This window comes from Pelophylax lessonae, assembly GCF_965119305.1.
Source record: "Pelophylax lessonae genome assembly, chromosome: 12".
Taxonomy (NCBI): Eukaryota; Metazoa; Chordata; class Amphibia; order Anura; family Ranidae; genus Pelophylax; species Pelophylax lessonae.
Window position 1 is genome coordinate 27797171 of NC_138779.1, and position 6000 is coordinate 27803170.

Sequence of the window (6000 nt, forward strand, 5' to 3'; positions counted from 1 at the left end):
GATTTACTGCGGCAAGGAGGCTCGGCTGCGCATAATCACGTAGATCTACGTGATTATGTGCATGCTGTTTCGGCGGCGCGGTGCCGCGCTCCCGCTGTGGTTGGACACAGCGGGAGGCAGACTGCGGGAGGAGTGGGCTCGATCGCGGCCGGTCTCCCGCAATCTCCGGCAAAACTGACAGGAGAGCCGTCTGGAATGTAAACAATGCAAGACGGCTCTCCTCTCAGAGAGGCAGGGAAAGAGTGTGTGATTCAGCTAAGCTAAGCTAAGCTGAATCACTAATCTCTCTCTGCCTCTGTTCAATCCTCCCCCCCCCCCACAGTTAGTAAGCACATCTAGGGAACACATTTAACCCCTTGATCATCCCCAGTGTTAACCCCTTCCCTGCCAGTGTCATTTATACAGTAACAGTGCATATTATTTAGCACTGATCACTGTATTAAGTGTCACTTATGCCCCATACACACGTGCAGATTATCTGCAGACTTTTGTCTGCAGACTTACCTTTTCTATGTAGTGCAAGAGCCTGCCGGATTGCATACAAATTGAAAGTGTTTAGGTTTGACCTCATATTATATGGTTTTGGTAAGTCTGCAGACAAAAGTCTGCAGATAATCTGCACGTGTGTATGGGGCATTAGTGTCAGATTTGTCCGCCGCAATGTCGCAGTCCCGCTAAAAACTGCTGATCGCTGTCATTACTAGTAAAATAAATAAATAAATAAAAATGACATAAATCTTTCCCCCATTTTGTAGATGCGACAACCCAATCAAAATACGCTTATTGGGATTTTTTTTTTTTTACCAAAAACATGTAGCAGAATACAAATTGGCCTACAATGATGATTTTATTGGGAATGTTATATAGCAGAATGTGAAAAATATATATTTTTTTTCAGAATTGTTGCTCTTTTTTTGTTTATAGCGCAAAAAATAAAAATCGCAGAGGTGATCAAATACCACCAAAAGAAAGCTCTATTTGTGGAAAAAAAAAGGACATTTAATTTCAATAAAATACAAAAAATAAAAAGTCCATAAATCTATCCCGTAGTTTATAAATGGTATAACTTTTGCGCAAACCAATTATTATACGCTTTTTGGAATTTTTTTTTTACCAGAAATATAAAGCAGAATACAAATTGGTCTAAACTGATAAAAAAAAATTGATTTTTAAGTTTTTATATTGGGAATGTTTTATAGCAGAAAGCAGAAAATATTGGTGTTTTTTCAAAATTGACACTCTGATTTTGTTTATAGCGCAAAAACTAAAATCCACAGAGGTGATCAAATACCACTAAAAGTAAGCTCTATTTGTGGGAAAAAAGGACATCAATTATATTTGGGTACAGCGTCGCACAACCGCGCAATTGTCAGTTAAAGCAACGCAGTGCCGAATCGCAAAAAAATGCCCTGGTCTTCAAGGGGGAAAAACCTTCTGGGGCTGAAGTGGTTAACCTTCTCCTACTTATCTCAGAAGGTATTCTTCATTCTATATATTTTTGTATATCTCAGTCGACATTCCTCAATGATTGAGATCAGTGCCATTTTAAGAGCTATATTGTCCCCTGGGCAATGCAGTGCACTGGGACCCCGCCTACACAATCACCCACGAGAATAAAAATGTAAATTATCAATAGGGCCATATTTATTTGATACCCCAACAAAATCAGTGTTTTAACATTAGCACAACATTTGGACAATATAACAGGAGCTTGAAAAACAAGAAATTACAGATTGAAATGGCACAGTACGAAAGCACTATGAATTATTAATTAAATTTGCAATACTTCTTTGTAGAGAATTCTCTTATAATTGGCTTGAAGTCAATGGTCTTTAGGATGTCATTTTCTATACACAAGTGAAAGCCAGTTCAAGCGCTGCTGCCCCACTGTGCTGCAAAGCTCATTTTTTATTACACAGCCCCCCTGGATCCCTTTACATTACACAGTCCCCCATGGACCCCTTTACATTACATAGCCCCCCATGGACCCCTTTAAATTACACAGCCCCCCATGGACCCCTTTACATTACACAACCCCCCCATGGATCCCTTTACATTACACAGCCCCCCCCCCACGGATCCCTTTACATTACACAGCCCCCCCCCCACGGATCCCTTTACATTACACAGCCCCCCCATGGACCCCTGTACATTACACAGCCCCCCCATGGACCCCTTTACATTACACAGCCCCCCATGGACCCCTTTAAATTACACAGCCCCCCATGGACCCCTTTAAATTACACAGCCCCCCATGGACCCCTTTACATTACACAACCCCCCCATGGATCCCTTTACATTACACAGCCCCCCCCACGGATCCCTTTACATTACACAGCCCCCCCATGGACCCCTGTACATTACACAGCCCCCCCCACGGACCCCTTTACATTACACAGCCCCCCATGGACCCCTTTAAATTACACAGCCCCCCATGGACCCCTTTACATTACACAACCCCCCCTTGGATCCCTTTAGATTACACAGCCCTCCCATGGACCCCTATATATTACACAACCCCCCAATGGACCCCTTTACTTTACGCAGCCTCCAATAGACCCCTATACATTACACAGCCCCCCCCCCCACCTACCTATGGAACCCTTTACATTACCCAGCTCCTCCCAGCTCTCCCCCTTCCTACCTTATTTGGGCATGCTGCATGCAGAGGGGGAGACACAGGAAAGCGGAGCAGGCAGCAGGCGGTGCTAAGGCAGAACGAAATTGCAGCCCTGAATAGACAGCGCGAGCTGCCAGAATTACCTTTCCAAGTTAACAGCAGGCGATTGGTTGCTAGGGGGTCCTACCAACCAATCACCTGCTCGTTAACTTAGATCGTTAACTCCGGCAGCTCCCACTATTCAGAGTTGCTGTTTCTCTCTATCCTGTTCTGCCTCAGTGCCTCCTGCTCCGCTCTCCTGTGTTAGTGAGCGGCTGAGGCAATCAGGCAGCCAGCCCTGGGTGTCACCCCTCAGGCGGGACATGGCCATTGGGAATAATGCTTTGCTGGGGGTGGGTCACTGGGCAGGTGGGGTACCCCCGGGCAACTGCCCAGCATGCCCATGCGGTAAGACGGCCCTGATTAAGAACATATTGTAGATCAGAGGCCTTCCACACGGCTCCTAAAGTTTGGCCTTCCTTCGTTTTTGTTACTGCCGATAACTATGTTCTATAAAAATGAAGGTGCGCTAGTTATAAAATTAATCAAAAATGATATTAATCATTCCATCGGTAATAAGTAAAATGAAATTGGTGAAAGTACTAGTGCAACAATGTTCAGAACACAGTGATCACTAACACCCTGGTGTAATCAAACAACTTAACATGAAAAAAACAATCTGCAAGGTGCCGAATGAAAATAAATAAAGTGACAGTCCAAAAATTCTAGTCCATATAAGGGCTCTTTCACACGGCCGTTCAGTTTTTTTTTCCGCTTCGGTGCTTTTTTTTTTTTTTTTTTACACGGAGTGGATGACATTTGTGTCATCCGCTCCGTATGTCCGCATATCATCCCATCCGTTTGCGGATGATATACGGACATAATGCATCGCTATGGGCATTGCGGATGTCAGCGGATGACACCGCTGACATCCGATTTTGCTTCCTTTCCGATTTTTAAACGGAACACAAATAGGGTTCTGTTCCGTTCCAAAAAACGGAACAGAACTGAAAGGAAGAAAATCGGATGTCAGCGGATGGTCATCCGCAATCCCATAGACATTCATTATGTCCGTATATCATCCGCAAAAAAATAGGATGATTTGCGGACATACGAAACGACCGTGTGAAAGGGCCCTAAGTGTGCAATCAATGTGAAACAAGATCAAAGGATTTAAACTTAAAAGGGAAGGTGAATGTGATCCAAGCACTTATCCCTCCATGTGCTGTATGCGATTCCTCTGTACTCAAACAATTGGAAAGCTGCTTACCAGATCTCACATCACACTTGGCTTATAGGAAGTAGTAATGCCGTGATACCCCGACCAGGTGCTGATAATAATCACCACACTGACTGCAAGGCTTCCTGCCTCACAAGGGATAGATATTCCTCACATCCAGGGCTGGAAACCAACACCGACTCCAAGCATGTACACCCCCCTTGGACACTAGCATAGGACTCCCACAGATGATGGATGATGAATTTTTGATTAATGTTATAATTAGCGCACCTTCATTTTTATACCACAATTTAGATTCCCAAGATTCAGGGATTTCAGGTGCTGCTTTTTTATCCCAGGTTTAGCGCATCTATTTTTTCTTATCATCCGATAACTATGTTCTACCTTTCAGGAACATTTGAGCATGGGATTTATATGGTGGATTGGATTCATGATTTCAAATTTTACTTATTGTAACTTTCTTTTATCCTACTGTATTTTGGAGCTATTCTCCAAGTTATGTTGTACACTCTGGATAACGGTCTCAGTCAGTTGGCTCTGTATGTCTTTACAATCTGCTAATAACAACCTTTGTAAAAGAAAAATAATTACTGTGGTGACCATGTTTGCTAGATCTCAATTGCATATGTGAAATTTGGAAAGATCTCAGCAGGTAATAATAATATGAATCAATCGTAATACCTTTGTACATACAGAGCATCCAGAAAGTATTCATAGCGCTTCACTTTTTCTGCATTTCGTTATGTTACAGCCTTATTCCAAAATGGATTAAAGTCATCATTTTCTTCAAAATTCTAAAAAAAAAACAAAAAAAAAAAAAAAAACAAACAGTGACAATGTGAAAAAAGTTTGTTTGAAATTTTTGCAAATTTATTAAAAATAAATAATGAAAAAACGATCTCATGTAGATAAGTATTCACAGCATTTGCTCAATACTTTGGTGAAGCACCTTTGGCAACAAATACAGCCGTCTTGTTGAGTATGATGCTACAAGCTTGGCACACCTGTTTTTGGGCAGTTTCTTCCATTCTTTGCAGGACCTCTCAAGCTCCATCAGGTTGGATGAGGAGCGTCGGTGCACAGCCATTTTCAGATCTCCCCAGAGATGTTCAATCGGGTTTAAGTCTGGGCTCTGGCTGGGCCACTCATGGACATTCACAGAGTTGTCCCGTAGACACTCCTTGGTGATCTTGGCTGTATGCTTAGGGTCGTTGTCCTGCTGGAAGGTGAAACTTTGCCCCAGTCTGAGGTCAAGAGCGCTCTGGAGCAGCTTTTCATCAAGGATGTCTCTGTACATTGCTGCATTCATCTTTCTCTCAATCCTGACTAGTCTCCCAGTTCCTGCGGATGAAAAACATCCCCTCAGCATGATGCTGCCACCACCATGCTTTCACTATAGGGATGTTATTGGCCAGGTGATGAGCGGTGCCTGGTTTCCTCCAGATGTGACACTTGCCATTCAGGCCAAAGAGGTCAATCTTTGCTTCATCAGAACAGAGAATTTTGTTTCTCATGGTCTGAGAGTCCTTCAGGTGCCTTCATGGGCGTCCGCAGAACTTTTTTTTTTTGGGGGGGGGGGGCATCATTTTAAGGTCACCCATGCTCCGCCCCTTGTCAACAAACTCATGAAGGGGAGGGGCTTAGTCATAAAACTTATTATGAGTATTTATTTTTAAAGAGCAAACAGCAGCATTTATTTTTAAAGCATTCATTCCCCTAAAGCATGTTACACAGCACAGTGCTTTGCTGTGTAATTTGGCCCCTTCTATCTCCTAAAATACCTGGCTGATCCTGCCTGACTATGTCCTCCCCTCTGTTAACTGACCACGGTATACCATGGCTGCTGAGCCCTGACCCTGTGGCCAGTTTACCCGGAGCTCACCTGTCCTCTCTCCCCCCTCCCTCCCTGCCTGTCTTCTCCTGTGTCAGAGCCCCCCCCCCCATTTAAAGTTTCATATCCTGTCTACAGTCTGTTTAATAATCCTGTGTGCCCCCGTGTCCGTGTTTTAAAAAACGAATCCATTCTTTATAAGTTGTCAGAGTGCCACTCGCCGTTCACATGACCCGTCGCCTCTCTCCTCCTCTCCCCCCTCCCCTCCCG